The 17615-nt window shown below is 39.8% G+C and overlaps 1 pseudogene; it reads left to right on the top strand.

Moving 5' to 3' along the window:
* Nucleotides 1-2436: 2436 nt before the first annotated feature.
* LOC116859405 lies at nt 2437-6759 on the top strand (annotated as a pseudogene).
* Nucleotides 6760-17615: the final 10856 nt, after the last annotated feature.

Below are 17615 nucleotides of genomic sequence, written 5' to 3'. Positions count from 1 at the left end.
CATACCTAAGTATAGTTAGGGATGTTAAAGATCTGATAAAACAAAACATAGAAACTGCTTTTTGTTTTTGTTTTTGTTTTTGTTTTTGTTTTCCTGGGCAGACAAAGAGAAAACTACTTACATTTTCTTCTTAACAACAGATCAATTAATCTAAGAAAACTGTCTTTTGAACAGAGAGAAAAACGGGTTTCTATACCAGTGTCTTTTTAAAATTAATTTCAATCTTAGTCCATCTGGACCATACCTAAAATTGCATTCCAAAGATTTTCCATCACAAACTTTCTACAACTTTCCTTTGCATTCAGGTTTTGCCCCAAGCCATTTCCTTCCAAAGAACAATCTCATTTAGGATAAAATTACTTTCTCTTACCTTCAACAAAATGTATTCCCATTCCTTATCTTCCGTACATATCTCCTACTTTTCGACATACAGGGCTATTTCCCTTATTTCCATCAGTCTTAGCTACAGAATTTTGTACTGTTAATTTGGTACTGTTAGAAACACTTCAGTCTCTAATGATGGCTAAGTATTAACTAATTGTGAATGGTTACAACAGAATTCTTTAGATGGCAAATTTATGAATCAGTTAAGCACAAAACATGTTTACCAACAGAGTTAAATATTCTTTGCAGTAGGAAGACAAAGGCACAAACCTATGTCTAGTAATCAATGCTTTAACATTTTATCCCATTTGGAAAAGACCTAGATGTCCACAATTTTAATTCAATTTGTCATCCAACAAAAATTTTAAAGTTTCAGGTTACCAAAGACTTTGAAAGCTACTTTTAAAAATTACCCATGAAAACTTTGATAAGACAATTAACCATTTTAGTTATTTTTTACTAACAACCCAACAGAGTAACATGAGGTTATTTGACCTTCAGTAAACCTTGACAGAATAAAAGTTTCACATTTACCAGTGATAACTTAAAAGACACATCTGCCAGAACCAAATGAATAAACTTAGTTAAAATGCTGAAATATGTTCCACCGGGATCTTCCCCATACTCAATTTTTCATCTGAGATGTGTGTGGAGAAATCTGGAGTGGGTGGTGTTAGGTTCTGGGGTGCTTTTCTTGCTCCCCTGCCAGTGAAGGGAGGAGCCATGGTGCCTGAGGCACTGAGGATGCTCTAAAATCCAGTAATGCAGGCTGTACCCAAGGTAGTGCAGAAACAGGGAAAGGGGATAGGGAGGCAGAAGAGACTAATGCTGCCAGTGGGCAGAGAAAGCATTCCTGGTTTAGAAGATCATCAGCTCCAGAGGAGCAGACACCATGCTTTCCACCAACAAAATGGGAGGGGATAGACAATCCATATTGGGACAGAGAAGATAGGGAATTTCCCAAAAACAAAGGAGTTTTTCATTGTTGTTGTTGTTGTTTGTTTGTTTGTTTGTTTGTTTGAAGGACACCTGGGATCATGACCTGAGCCAAAGGCAGACGCTTAATGAATGAGCCACCCAGGCAACCCCCGCTTTGTCTTAATGGTAAATATGAGAGCTCCTTTTATTTTACATTCTGTTTTTCTGGATCAAGTTTCCTATGGGCTGCCAGAGCTGCTAAATCAGGTATCTCCCCACATGCCTCTTATAAAAAGCTGGAGCACTGTCTTCCTGTAGCTCATCTTTAGGCCCTGGGTTAGAGGACTGTGGTCCCTACACTTTCCAGTGGGTTCATCATTGTCCAGAGCTCTTCTGTGTCACTGCCCCTTTTGCCACCGCCCCCCCCCCCACCCTGTGAGGCCAAGGCCTCCCAAGCTCTTGAATCTGCATAGCCCTATGGGCGGCACCTGTACACATCCCTGGTCCTCATCATCCCATCCATCCCAGCCAGTTAAGATGCCAGGTCAAACTGCATATTCATCCATGCATTCACACTGAATTTACTAGAGTTCCTCTCCCCAGGAGGCCTTGACCTGTGGAATTCCTTTTGGAAATTCCTTCCTGTCCATTACTATTAATGTAGAACCATACCCATGGGGGAGGGGTTCTAGCTATTTCTAACCAGGAGTCAATATATGGAAACTGATCTGGGAGTCCTGGGTTTCCTGTGACCACATGATAAACACACTGGACAGTGGGTAAATCTAAGGTTACTTCTGAGGGCCATCCAACCTCAAGACTAGGACTTTCTAGCTTGCAGAGGGTCCTGAGTTTTCCCAGGGTCATGTGAGCCCTGTAGTCACTGCTGAAGACTTGTTATTTTTGTTTTGTTTTGTTTTATTTTGTTTTGTTTTGTGAAGCATGCAGTCTTAAGACAGTGGTTTTACTGGGTTTCCCTCCCATCATGAATGATGTCATAGACAAAGGGAGGGGATTCTTTCAGATAATGTCCTGCTCATGTCCCTTGTGAGAACTTAGGAGAGCCTTAGCCAAAGTTTGTCCATATAAGTCCCAGACCACGTTACTCCATGGAGTAGATGACCATTATGCCATATGACACTCCACGAAACTCAGGGTGCAGCCCACTCAGACTCCATAGCTGAAACTGCGGAGCCATCAGACACACTCATACATACAAGTGTTTCTCAGATTCAAACAGGTTGGACACCACCTTGGGTATCCCTGACTGATGAGAGGTGATCAGACTCCCCTTCCCAACCTCAGAGGTGGGTCTGTCTCAGACAGTGGCCCTGGGGCTTACCTGCTTTGACAGGTGGATCCAATCAGTTGTCCCAATCTCCTATTGTTGATCTAGCAGGGAAGAGGTGAGCCAGGGCTGTCCGGGAGAGTCCAGCTTTGGGTCCACTGAAATCAGTGGGGAGCGCTTAAACCCTAGATAGGTACTCTGTTTGCCCTCTGTGGCCCATCACCTGTCCCACACCGGTGGTACAATGGGCCAGCATGGTTGGATTTCCTGGTCAGGGAACCAAATATTGTGAAAAATCTGAAGCGACTGAGGAAATTGAAGCAGCACACGGAAATCAGGGAGAACTTGGCTTTATTATCACTGGTGGGCTCAATGCGATTGTTTCCCAAAGGCTGAGCACCCAACAGGGTTAGGAGTGAGTTTTTATGGTTATGGGTGATGAGGGATGGTAACTAGATGTTTTTGCAGTCTCTCAAAGCCGAGACATTTCCTTTGTCTCTCAAGGCCAAATGGCTCCTTCATGTGGAAGTATAATCTATGGGGAGGCCTCTCAGGAGAGTGATAAATTACCCCTGGGGAATTGTTTCTTTTTCTTTTCTTAATCAAACAGGACGGGCATCTGGTCTTTTTCTTCTGCCTCAGAAGGAGCAATGACTTGTTATCTTAACCCAATGGGATGGCCATTTGGTATTTTCTTCTGCACCAGCAGGAGCAATGGGGAGCAGGGGACTGGAAGGGGCAGGGGCCTGGGAGTCCCTATCCACCTCAATGTATCTATTACTCTAAAAGCACATGAGTAATTCATGATCAATACCTGTTTGCTTTATATGTAAGCAACACTCACTCTGAGTAAGGAAACCTGATTATGAACTTGATTTCTAACTTGAGTTAGGTTGAATTTTTTCACTTGATCTACTTTTGTGGCCTTTTCTGCAAATTTTTGAAAACTGAATGAGTATGTACTTAGAATTGAAAATTGGTAAATAAATTGTGTAGGCCTCTAGAAAGTGCTCACAAGCAACAAGAATAGGAGTGGATAATGTATTTGCAAAGAATTACTAGGAGATTATCTGATGGCCTTTCTTCCAATTTTACTTCTTCTCCTTCCTTCTTTCCTTCCTCCCTTCCTTCCTTCCTTCCTTCCTTCCTTCCTTCCTTCCTTCCTTCTCTCCTCCCTTGCCTCCCTTTCGGCTTCCCTCTGCCCTCTTTCTCTCTGCCTTACTCTCTCATTCTGTGAGTACACATCTGTGTTTCTCTATTACTAGCTGTGATACTGCAGAAATTGAGGCTTACAGAGGCTGAGATCACTAAGCCAGTAAGTGGACTGGCTGAGACTTAGCAGTAGGTTTCCCAGATCTGGATCCTGTGACATCCCCAGATAACATAAAGGCAGTTGTGGAAAGAAGTGCTAGGAGTCTGACAGGAACTGGATGGGATGAGAGTAGAATAAATAAAGTGATAAGATCAGAGAAGTGAAGTTGAGGGTTGCTGGTGACAAAGTAGAATGTTAGATCAAAAATTCAATTCTGCACTGTATCAATAGGAAGTATTAGAGAAATAGAGCATTAGGGATAACCTAGGGCAGTGGCTTATCCATTTTTTTTAAAGATTAAATGAACCACCTTTCTAAGAGTACCCTACCCAGAGGCATAAACAATCAATGCAACTGAGAGATGGATGTTTGTTTTTGAAGAAGACCATGTCCTTCTGTTGTTACTCCACTAGTGAGTCATCATACTACAAATGAGGACACTGAAGCTGGGAGATGTCTTTAACATTCCCCAGGAGCAGATCACATTAGAGACACAGCCTGGATAGAGCCCAATTTCATTTCATGAGTCTGGAGGCAGTGTTCCTTCTAATCCACAGGGGTCCTTACAGGAAAGATCTCATTTCTTGGGTCAGGAGAGAGAGGATGAGGTTAAGCAATGGGAACAAAGGGCATTTCAACTGCCTTCCTTGGAAGCTCTGCATTTTGTGTATGGGGTGGTGTGGGAGTAATGTTGTTGAATCCTAAGAGTAACTTCTTAGCATTCACAGAGTGGTCGAGTCCACATGCCAATTGAAGTTGTGGTCTAGAAAATTCCTAAGATACAGTGGCCAGCTTTTGCTTATAAGTTCCCAGTAATAACACAAAGCCTGTTTTCATCTTAGCATTTCTTCTGGGTTGTAATAGTAACACTCTTGAAACTTTGCATCATCTGTTCTCTTCTGCGGTGATGGAACAGAGTAGTTAACAATTTGAGCTGTGGATTCAAATGGCTGTCCAGAGCACACTAGTTCCCTAATCTTCTGCAGAAATATAAGTTCCCAAGATCTCAGTTTCTCTTCTTTAAAAAGGGAGTCCCAATGGTATTTAACTTCACAGGGTTGCATGAGGCTTAAGTGAGGTAATACTATATCATACTTGACACAGTGCCCAGCAACACAGTTAGTAAACCTAAAACCTAAGTGTTTACTTGGTGTCATTATTATTTTCCAGAATCTTTTGCTCCATTTATGGAACAGAGAAATCCAAATGGAATGACTTAAGCTGCTACAGGTTTGAGTCAGTTATTGTGACCTGGGTCTTGGCTGGACCATCCTTATTTGTCATCTTCAAGGAACAATATATTGTCCAGGTATGATACAATCACAGGTCTTCTCTGTATTTTAATCATATAATAATTACAGGTAAAGCACAAAATTACAACGGAATTGTCACATTGTCTACAAAAGACAATAGGAGGCATGATCCTCTTCAGATTGTTTTGAAAGCAAAACAGAATATATTGTAATGTAATCAGTGCACTGATTGATAAAATGATAACCTCACAGAGTAATTACTGGAGAACCAATATTGATATTTGAGGGCACTGATAGGATGCAGAAAATATGGTCTGCTTTCTGGCTTTACCACTCATGAGTTGTGCCTCCTTAATTGTTTCCTAAACTCTATGAGGGTCTGCTCCATCCTCTGTAAAAATGAGTCAATCATAGGTTTATTCTAGTACCTGGAGTAAGATAGATATTCAAAAATGTTGGCTTATAATAATAATAATTAATAATGGTAATAATAATAAAGGAAAACTGTATTTCACTTGGAAATATCATGGGAGAACTAGCATTAATGAAGTATCTACCTTTTAAACACATTGTCAAGCATATTATTAAGATTCAAATGTTTGGATGGTGAATAAATGAATAAAAATAAATAACAATGTCCATGAAGTCCTGGAAAAACATAGGGCCAAATCACCATTAATTATAAATCACATGTTCTTTTATAGGATTTCCAGCTTTCAGCTGGAGCTCATATCAGTACCTGGATGGGTACTGGGGAAATCCAAACAATGTGATTGAATTCATTCTTTTGCTCATTGCAGAAAATGCTCTCTCCTGTGTTTCTAATCATGTATATGTCCACTGTTTTGGGAAACCTACTCATTGTAACTGTGATCACAAGTCAGTATCTGAGATCACCTATGTATTTTTTCCTTACTTCCTTTTCCCTCATGGATGCTACCTACTCTTCTGTCATTGCCCTCAAGGTGATTGAGAACTCTCTTTCCAAGAGGCTGCCTGACCCTGCTCCTTGCTGGTGTAGGGATTATCCTTTTCATCATGATGGCCTATGACCCCTACGTGGCCATCTGTAAGTTCCTGCACTACATGACCATCATGAGCTCTCACGTGTGATGTCTGCTACTGGGAGGTTCTTGGGTGGGGGGAATTCCCCACGCAGTAATACAGATTCTCTTCACATATCAAATACCCTCCTGTGACCCCAGTGTCACTGATCACCTTATGTGTGATTTTTTTCTCTTGTTGAAACTGGCCTTCATGGACACCCACACCCTGGGTCTCTTAGTCATCCTCAACAGGGGGTTGATGTATGTGACCATCTTCCTTATACTCATTACTTCCTATGTGATCATCCTCCTCCCCCTGGGTCTTACAGCTTTCAAGGGCAGTGCAAATCCCTCTCCCCCTGTGGCTCCTACCTCACCGTGGTCTTCTTTTACTTCATGCCATGCATTTTCCCATGTGTGCAACCTGCAACTACTCACCTCTTAGACAAGGAAATGGTTTTGTCTGATTTCATTATCACACCCATGTTGAATCCCTTGATCTACACACTGAGGAGGAATGCTGAGGTGAAAAATGCCATGTGGAGACTGCAAAAATGAGGAGCTTTTGTTGGCAAATGACTGTCTTGTTAGGAATATCATGTTTCCCATAAAGAGCAATTCTTTCTGAAAGATGTGAGAAATAATGTGTCCATTATTTTCTAGCAGCAGAGGAATTTCCTAAATGTATAAAGCTGCTTGGGGCACCTGGGTGGCTCAGCTGGTCGAATGTCTGCCTTTTGCTCAGATCATGATCCTGGGCTACTGGGTTCCAGCCCAGCATTAGTCTCCTTGCACAGTTTGGAGTCCGCTTGAGATTCCCTCACCCTCTGTGCCTTCCCTTCACTCTCCGTCTCATTCTCTCTCTCTCTCTTGCTCAAATAAATGTATAAAACGTTAAAAATACACATACATAGAGGCAATCTTGGGGTGCTTGTGTGACATCTGGCTCTTGCTTTAGGCTCAGATCATGAACTCTAGGTCCTAGGATCCAACCCCATAACTGTTTCCCCATTCAGTAGGGTGTCTGCTTAAGGATTCTCTCCCTCCGGCATTCCCCCTGCTCAAGCATTTTCTCTGTCTTTTCTCTCAAGGAAATAAATAAATCAATTAAAAATATAGAAACTTGCTTAGTGATCTAGGATTTGAGGATTATGTTTTTCTTAAAGAATCATAATCGTTTACTGCTTTCTACCTATCCTTGGCTTCCCATTGCTTTTATCTTGTCATAAAACTCTGTGATTCTTTTTTCTCACACCTCTAATCTTCAACCCCAACTGGAGAAACTTGCTTCATCCCTAACAGTGCATCAGTAGGTGGTGGACTTTTCATCTGCCCCCAGGGCTCTGTGAGATTTTCTCACCTCAGTGCTTTTGCTTCTCTCTTTCTGAAACAAGCCCCATCCTCTTCAGTTCTCTCCTTCCCCCTATTTTACAGCCTGGCATTAAGAGATTAAGTGTCCTTACCTCAGAAAGCATCCCCCATGACTGTTTTAATGATCCCTCCCCTAATTCCCTCCATTAATAGGCTAATTCCCTATGACAATATTTTTCTTATTTTCTTTGTAAAATGATCAAATATATAATTACTTTTCCATTAAATTTCAGTTTTGTCTCTTGCCTTCACTAATATACCAGATAACTTGACAGAGGACTTTTCTCTTATTTATATTTGGCATCTAATAGGTTTACAGTAAAGTCTGTTAAATGATTATAGAATGAAAGGGCCTTTCTTTCCAGAGTTGTCTAATTCAATTGATGGGGGGGTAATGAACAAATCATTAAAAACAAACAAAACAAACAAACAAAAAAGGCAGAAAGTGATCATTAGAACAGCCTCAGTGGAAGTGGAGGGCTCTGGTTATTTTATGGAGGGTACTTCACATTGGATAGGCAAAAACGATTCTATTATCAGGTAACATTTCAGCTGATTTTGAATTCTGTTGAGATTTTCTGAGTAACAGTGCTGAAACATATCAATCAACATGTTTAATGATGATGAGCACCAATAAACAACAGAAATGATCAGGAGGAAAAAGCCATATGAGGATTAGTGGAGTAAGTATTCCAGAAAGGACACTCTAATGCAGGACTACCATGGTCTTTTCAAGGAACTGTGAAAGGCCAGGAATGTAATGGTCCAGGAAGAGAGTGGCAAGAAGTAGGATCAGAAATGCACACAGGGTCAGATTATGTAGTTCCAAGACCACCAACACTCCCTGAAACTACAAAGAGCATGATGTTGTTATTGTCTCTTAAAAATTACCCAAACTGGGTGCCTGGGTGGCTCAGTGGGTTAAAGCCTCTGCCTTCAGCTCGGGTCATGTTCTCAGGGTCCTGAATCAACTCCCACATCAGGCTCTCTGCTCGGCAGGGAGCCTGTTTCCTTCTCTCTCTTTCTGCCTGCCTCTCTGCTTACTTGTGTTCTCTCTCTCTGTCAAATAAATAAATAAAATCTTTAATTAAAAAAAAATTACCCAAATTGAAATTTTTTTCAAGAATGTTGGCTAACTCTAACTGTTGTATATAGAGGAATTGGGGGAATAGGTGTGAAAAACTTTTACAGCTAGCTTCTATTTGTCCTTTAATTTTTGATTATAGAATGAGCTTTACAACAGCATTTAAAAATATTTCACAGTAAAGTACTTCTCTTAAATTTATATTTTATTTTATTTTCATGTATCAATACAAAAGAAAAAATTCAAAATAGTATGATGACAGGTCTTTTGAAAAACCTTAGGATGATTTTTTTATTTTATTATAATCACATAATTACATACTGGGAAGGACCTCGCAATGAAGTCCATGTCGTTATATCTCCGTAATATGTAAGGTGTAGAACTCAGCAAAAGTCAATCAAAGAAATAGTGTGATGCTAGCTTTAGTTTCATGTTTCTCATTCATGATTGAATTTTTTGTTGTTGTTGTCCCACCCTATAATGTAGGTTACACTGCTAGTTTGTTCACATATTTCCCAGAGGATTAAATTAGCTCTCAAGAAATAGCATATCTGCATTTCTCATTAAATACATTTTAGTAGGTAAGGCCTGGAAATTTTTTACATATTCTGCTTTCCAACACAATCCTTAATTTGCTGATTTCTGTTACCAGGATGTTCTGAAAACCAAACTACATTGTTAAATCAGGAAGGAGGCCAATGAGAATCCAAGATGGCAGAGGAGTAGGAGGCTCTAATTTCATCTGGTCTCAGGAATTCAGCAGTATAGCTACCAAATAATTCTGAACATCTTCAAACTCAACCAGAGATCTAAGAAAAGAGTATATGCAACTCTACAATAGAAAAGCAACCATTTTCTGCAAAGTAGGAAATTCAGAGAAGTGAATCTGTGGTGATACATGGCATGACAGACCACAGTAGGGAGGGAGCCTCTGTCAGACAGTTCCCAGCAAATGATATAGCAGCAGAGCACAAAATCAGAACTTTTATAAGTCTGCTCCAGTGAGAGACATTGCACAGATTGCTAAGCAGGGACAGAACGCTAGCTGGGGCAGTGTGGGCTCAGGATCCTTGGGGTTACAGGAAGACCGGGGTGCCTGAATGAAGCAGATCTCCCAGGCATCAGAGCAGGGAAGCCAGCTGTGAAGAGTGAGTCCAGGAGTGGTCTCTCAGCTTGGTGTTGCCATAAACCTTGAGCCTCAGCACAGTCAGGTGACTTCTTTTTGACCAGGAACCCAATGAGCACAGAAGCTGCAAGACCTCCCTTTCTCCCTCAAAGAGCAGCAGTGCAGAAGAGCACCACAAGAGTCTGCAGGGTATGGATACTCAAAATAGGGTCATGTGCCTGAGATAAAAATGCTCAGTCATAGGCCAAGGGAGCACAGAGTCTCTCCCTTGAGTGGGGGACACAAGAGTGATTGACTTCTTTTCTCTGAAGGCTCACTGAGGAGTGGGGCCTGGAGCTTTCATGTCTAGACCAGAGATTAGGTGCATGCCATTTTCATTCTCATCTTCCAAAACTGTGCTGAGAGACTTCAGGGAACAAAATCCACATAGAGAAAACCAGAGAAGGTTACTCAGCCTTGTCCTCTGGCAAAGGCAGTACAATTCCACCTGGGGAAAATTCACTTGAGAATCAAGGCAACAGGACCCTCCCTGAAAATATCAGCAAGAACATCCTGCCAACACCAAGTTTACAATCAATGAGAATGGAAAAACTCAAGCCCCAGAGGAATACAGCACATAGAACTCATGGATTTTTCCCCATGATTTTTTAGTCTTTCAACTTTACTTTGTTTAATTTTCTTTGTTAAAAAAATCTCCTTTCAAAAAAAAAAATCTCCTTTCCTTTGTCAGCCAATTTCCTATTTTACTAACTCCTTTTAAAAATCCTTCTTAATATTCATTTTTACAGTTATATTCTACACCTTCATTGTATTTAATCTTATTGTTGTAAATATGTAAGTTTTCATTCTTTACAACTTTGGGATGCACTTTCTTCTAACAGGCCAAAATACACCCAAAATCTAATGTGGCTCCACCATATAGTACCTCATTAGTTTTTGATATAGTGATACATGATTCGTGGCTGTTTTAATTTTAATTTTAATTTTCATCTTTATAGTTACATTTTATCCTTTTGATGTACTTAATTTTGTTTCTGTGTATAAGTTTTGATTTCTTTACAATTTTGAGATGTAGTTTCCTCTAACAACTGATCAAAATACATTCAGGAAAGAGTGTATTGCTATGTTCTGTTCTCTTGACTATTTATATACCTTCGTTTTTTAAAAATTCTTTCTCTTTTGATTCTTCTTATATTTTAATTTCTATTTTTACAGATACATTCTCTCCTTTCCTTGTATTTAATTTTAAATTTGTGTGTGTGTATATATATATATATATATATATATATATATATATATATTTCTTGGCAATTTTGGGATCTAGTTTTCAAAAAAAAAAAAAAACAGACAAAAATGTACACAGAATCCAGTGTATTTCTCTACTCTCTTCTACTGTCTGATTATATTCCCTTTTTTTCTTCTCCCCCACCATATGGTTCCAGGTCTCTTCTGATTTGTTTAGTATATAATTCTCTGGGGTCATTGTGGCTATTTTATTATTTTTTTCTCTCATTCATCTATTCTTTCCTGGACAGAATGGCAAGGTGGGAAAACTCACCCAAAAAAAAAAAAAAAAAAGGCAATAGTACTTCCAGGGACATAATCAATATAGACATAAGTAAGATGTCAGAACTAGAGTTCAGAAGCATAGGCAACACTAGAGAATCCCTTTCTGGAGAAATAATGTAACTAATGTCTAAACAAGTCAAAATTAAACAGGGTATAAATGAGATGGAATAAAAAATGGGGGTTCTAACTGCTAGGATAAATGAGGCAAAGGAGAGAATTAGTGATATAGAAGACCAAATAGTGGAAAATAAAGAAGCTGAGAAAAAGAGAGGTTAACAACTACTGGATGACGAATAGAGAATTCAAGAGATGAGTGATGCCAATAGGTAGAATTAGAATAATTGGGATCCCAGAAAAGGAAGAAAGAGAGGGGCAGAAGGTACATTGGAGCAAAATATAGTGGAGAACTTCCCTAATCTGGGGAAGGAAACAAGCATCAAAAATCCAGAAGGCACAGAAAACCCCACTCAAATATATATATATTGCAGTGTAGGGAATTTTTTTTTCTATATTTACCTGATTCAGACTTTGAGATTTCCAGCTAGGTCTCTTTGAGAAGCCACAATTTGTTTCAATTTGTTTTAACTCCTGCTTAAACTGTAAAATGATAGTGAAATTGAAACTGAGATTCTCAGGGAAGAAGGAAATAGTTTACCTTGATATTCTCCCTGTCTCAGCAAGATTTCATTATACTAATGTGATCTCTTTATGTTATTTTTCTCTGTCAATTAGTTTATTTCTTGGTACTATTTCAGTATGAAAAGGAATTTTTAAAAATATATGGCTCTGGGGCACCTGGGTGGCTCAGTTGGTTAAGCAACTGCCTTCGGCTCAGGTCACGATCCTGGAGTCCCCAGATTGAGTCCCACATTGCGCTCCCTGCTCAGCAGGGAGTCTGCTTCTCCCTCTGATGCCTCCCCTCTCATTCTCTCTCTCTCTCTCTCTCTCTCTCTCAAATATATAAATAAATTCTTTAAAAAATATATATGGTTCCAACTATACACAAAATAACTTCAGAATAAATATATTTCGTTTATTCTTTCCATCCCTCACTCACTAATCAACAGAAATTTCTTGAGGCCTGAATGGTGGGGCTCAAACAGACTTATAGTATTGGTTCTTTCATGTCAGTGTTCCAGAAATAAAACAGAGAGGAATCCTATTCAAATATTCCTTGATCTGTGTTAGCAAAAAAGGTCTAAGTTAAATAAGCAGAAATATAACTTTAATCACAGAAACAGATTCATGGCCTTGCAATCAATTCCCAATCTGGAACCACTTTATAGACTCAAAACACCTGGAACAAAGGGGAGACCAATTTCCTTGAGGAAGGACCCTGGTCATTGCTAAAAATATATATATATCAATCTTTTACTCAACATTCTCCAGAATAAACATATGGCCTTTTATCAGCCAAATTGTGCGTTGCAGACAAGAAAATAAACAGACTTTTTAGGAACTCCTGAACACTGGCTTTGACCTGAAACAAATTCCAGGAAAATCAAAGCAACACTACAATCCACCAGTCAGAGAAAGAGCTTACAAAGGACAGGTTGTCACTGGACTTTTAGCTCTGGCATACTTTGTAGTCAGTCCAGTAGGTCACCAAACTCATCCTATGCTTACTTCCATAGTTCCAGAATGCATAATCTGAATAGACATACACTGCAACTGGCAGAATCCCCACATTAGTTCCCTGGCATGTGGACTGAATGCTATTATGGTGAAAAGCCAAGTGGAAGCCTCTAGAACTGTCTCTACTTAGGAAAGAGTAAACCAAAAGCAATACAACTTACCTGGAGGAATCATAGAGATTAGAGCCAATATCAAGGGCTTGAAAGCTACAGAGGTGGTGATTCCCACAACATACACATTTAACTCACTTAATTGGCCTGTGCAGGAGATAGATGGATCTTGGAGAATGACAGTGAATGCTCAATAATCTTAACCAGTGGAGACTCCAAGAATTGAAATTATTATACCAGATGTGTTTATCTTGCTTGAGCAAATTAACAATTTCCCTGGTATGGCTATACAGACTGATACTTGGCAGGTGCTTCTTATCTCCCTGTCGATAAGGAACATCAGAAGCAGTTTGATTTCAGCTTACAAGGCCAGCAATATGCCTTCCGTGCCCTACTCCCCAACTCTTCAGCACTATGTCATAATTTAGTTAATAGGGAGCTCGATTGTCTTTTATTCTACAAGGTATCCATACCATTACATCATAGTGATGACATTATGCCACATGGATCTGGTGATCAAAACTTAATTACTCTAGATTTATTGGTAAGACAATTCAATGTCAGGGGATGGAAAATAAATAAAATTAAAATTCAGTGACTTAAACTCAGTGAGTTCTCCAGTGGTAAAGGATATAGAGCATATTGAGATATCCTTTTGAAGGGAAAAATACAACAAGACAAAAAAAGAGAGGTAGACAATCCATAAGAAACACTGGACTATATAGAAAAACTGAGGGTTGCTGGAGGGGAGGTAAATAGGGTTATGGGTAAATTGGGTGATTGGCATTAAGGAGGACACTGGATTCAAGGAGCACTGGGAGTTGTATGCAACTGATAAATCACTAAATTTTACTCCCAAATTAATAATACACTCTATGTGAAATAACTTGAGTATAATAAAACAAAACCATAGAAATCCCTTTTAAGGTAAAGGGTATCTTGGTCCATTTATCCCCTCCAACATGAAAAATATGCACAATACCCAGGAGGCTCCTTTGGATTGGGAAACGATATGTTCTTCTTCTTCTTCTTTTTTTTTTTTTTGAAAGAGTTAATATATTTTTTTATTTATTTTCAGCATAACAGTATTCATTGTTTTTGCACCACACCCAGTGATCCATGCAATCCGTGACCTCTCTAATACCCACCACCTGGTTCCCCCAACCTCCCAACCCCCACCACTTCAAACCCCTCAGATTGTTTTTCAGAGTCCGTAGTCTCTCATGGTTCACCTCCCCTTCCAATTTCCCTCAACTCCCTTCTCCTCTCTAACTCCCCTTGTCCTCCATGCTATTTGTTATGCTCCACAAATAAGTGAAACCATATGATAATTGACTCTCTCTGCTTGACTTATTTCACTCAGCATAATCTCTTCCAGCCCTGTCCATGTTGCTACAAAAGTTGGGTATTCATCCTTTCTGATGGAGGCATAATACTCCATAGTGTCTATGGACACTTATCCATTCGTCTGTTGAAGGGCATCTTGGTTCTTTCCACAGTTTGGCTACCGTGGCCATTGCTGCTATAAACATTGGGGTACAGATGGCCCTTCTTTTCACTACATCTGTATCTTTGGGGTAAATACCCAGTAGTGCAATTGCAGGGTTATAGGGAAGCTCTATTTTTAATTTCTTGAGGAATCTCCACACTGTTCTCCAAAGTGGCTGCACCAACTTGCATTCCCACCAATAGTGTAAGAGGGTTCCCCTTTCTCCACATCCTCTCCAACACATGTTGTTTCCTGTCTTGCTAATTTTGGCCATTCTAACTGGTGTAAGGTGATATCTCAATGTGGTTTTAATTTGAATCTCCCTGATGGCTAGTGATGATGAATATTTTTTCATGTGTTTGATAGCCATATGTTCTTCTATTGGGTATTTTACTCTAGCCTATTTCTCAAGTAACTACAAAAGTTGTTAATTTGTGTGGAGCTCAGAATAAAGAAAAGGTTCTACTACAGATCCAGGCTGTGATGCAAACTTCTATTCCATAATGATGTTACGATTCAGCCCATCATACAGTGCTTCATGTGTCAGTGGAAGAAAGGGATGCCATTGGGAGGGTTTGGCAGCTCTCCATATATGAATTGCAGGGCAGGCACTCAGGATTTTGGAGCAAAGTCTTGCCATCCTCTACAGATAATTACTCTCCTTTTGAGAAATGGTTATCCGCTTGCTACTGGGCCTTAGTAGAGACTAACCACTTAACCATGTGACATTAAGTTTCTGTGAGACCAGATCTGCTCACCATGAAGTTGGCGTTTTCTGATTCATAAAGCCATAAACTTGAGTGTGCAAAGCCCCACTCCATTATGGAATAGTACAGTCTCATGTTATATACAGTTTTGCTTTCCATGGTTTCAGTTACTTGAAGTTCAGAAGCAGATGATCCTCTTTCTGGAAGAGTGTCAGAAGGTCAGTAGTAGCCTAATGCTACATCACAATGCCTGTGTCATTCACCTCACATCATCTCATTATGATGGCATTTTATCATCTCACACCATGACAGGAGAAGGGTGAGTACAGTACACTCTGGTATTTGGAGAGAGAGAGAATGTATTCAGATAACTTTTGTTACAGTTTATTGTGGTAATTTTCCTATTTTATTATTATTGTTGTTAATCTCTTACTGTACCTAATTTATAAATTAACCTTTATCACAGGTGTGTATGTATAGAAAAAATATAGTATATGGGGGATTCAGTACTACCCATAATTTCAGACATCCACTGGGGCTCTTAATACACATTGCTTCCCCCACATAAGGAGGGACTAATATATCAGAGATCTGGCCCAAGCAGGAACTGAAGAAAAATTTCAGGAAGAAGTACCCAAATGTTCATGGTCCTCATTTTTGCTATGATGACTTTTCTCCCTCAGCCTGCATTCAAGACCTTTTGGGGGGTTAACTCTGATCAACTGACAGAATAATAAAAGATTTGGATCTGCGATACAGAAAATCCTGCAGTGATATCTGGGTACATCTCAAAAGTGAATAGATATAGAACTACAGCTCCGTTGTGGAAAATCCATGAAGTTCAGTGTTGAAGGGAAAATCTTTCAATAGGTAGAACTTTAATCAATGCACCTGGTGTTCATTTTATTAGAAGAAGTAATGGTCAGAGGTACAATGTATATTGCTTCATGGTTTTTGGCCAAAAGTTTGACTGATTAATCAGGGACATGAGAAAAACATTATTGGAAAATCGGCAACAGGAAAATGTGAGGAAGAGGCATATTTCCATACCTTACTAATGAGTAAAAACACACAAAAATATTTTTGTTTCTTGTGAATGCTCACCAAAGAGTGACCAGCAGAGTGGGCCCCCTGTGTGCCTCAATGGGCTAAGCCTTTACCTTAGCTCTGGTCATGATCTCCGGGTCCTGCGATCAAGCCTGGCATCAGGCTCTCTGCTCTGTGGCAAGCCTGCTTCCCCCTCCCTCTATGCTTGCCTCTATGCCTACTTGTGATCTCTCTCTCTGTAAAATAAATAAATAAATTCTTAAAAAAAAAAAAAAAAAAAACACAGAATGACCAGCAGAGGAGGATTTAAATAATCAAGTGATCAAGTGGATAGGATGAACCATTTTGTGCATACAAGTCAGCCTACTCCTAGCCACTCCTATATTCGCCCAATGGGCTCATGAGCAAAGTGGTGGCAGAGAAGGAGGTTGTACATGGGTTCAACAACACAGACTTCCACCCACCAAGGCCAGCGTGGCCATGACCACCACTAAGTGCTATATCTTCCAGTACCAGAAGCAACATTGAATCCTCAATATGACATCATTCCTTGGCATGATCAGCCTGCATGCAGGTTGATTACTTTGGACTTTTTCCATAAAGGAAGGACAGTATTTTGTTTTTACTGGCATAGACACTATCTTTGGATATGGATTGGCTCTCTGTGCATGCTGTGCTTCTGCCAAAACTACCATCCACAAAATTAGAGAATATTTTTATCCACCATTATAGTATTGCACACAGGATTGCCTCTAATCCATGACCTCACCTCACAGCAAATGAAGTGCCACAATGGTCCCATGCTCATGGAATTCACTGTTGTTACCACATTTCCCACTATCTTGAAGCAATTGGCCCAATAATTTGGTGGAAGTTCCTTTTGCAGAATTAGTTATAGTATGAACTAGATACCAGTACTTTCCAGGGTTGGAGCAAGAGTCTTCAGTTCTCTGGAAGGCCATATATGCTCTGAATCAGCATGCAAGACATGTTGCTGTTCCTCCCATAGCCAGGTCCTGTAATCTAAGGATAGAAATGGGAGAGGCACCACATATTATTACCCTTATTGACACACTAGGGAAATTTTTGTTTTCTGTCCCCTTTAAGTTATGGTCATCTTGCTTCTAATTCTTCATTCTTGAAACACAAAGACACAGCAAGATTCTATTGAAAAAAATGTTAAGACTGCTGTCCTACCACTTTGGGAAGCTCATGCCTTTGAATCAATAGGCAGAAAAATAAGCTACTGTGCTGTTTGGGGTGATTAACCCTGGAA

The sequence above is a fragment of the Lontra canadensis genome, unplaced genomic scaffold, assembly GCF_010015895.1.
Source record: "Lontra canadensis isolate GAN:19392208 unplaced genomic scaffold, GSC_riverotter_1.0 scaffold154, whole genome shotgun sequence".
NCBI lineage: Eukaryota > Metazoa > Chordata > Mammalia > Carnivora > Mustelidae > Lontra > Lontra canadensis.
Note: the sequence above shows the minus strand (reverse complement) of the source record. Positions and strands in the feature narration are given on the sequence as shown.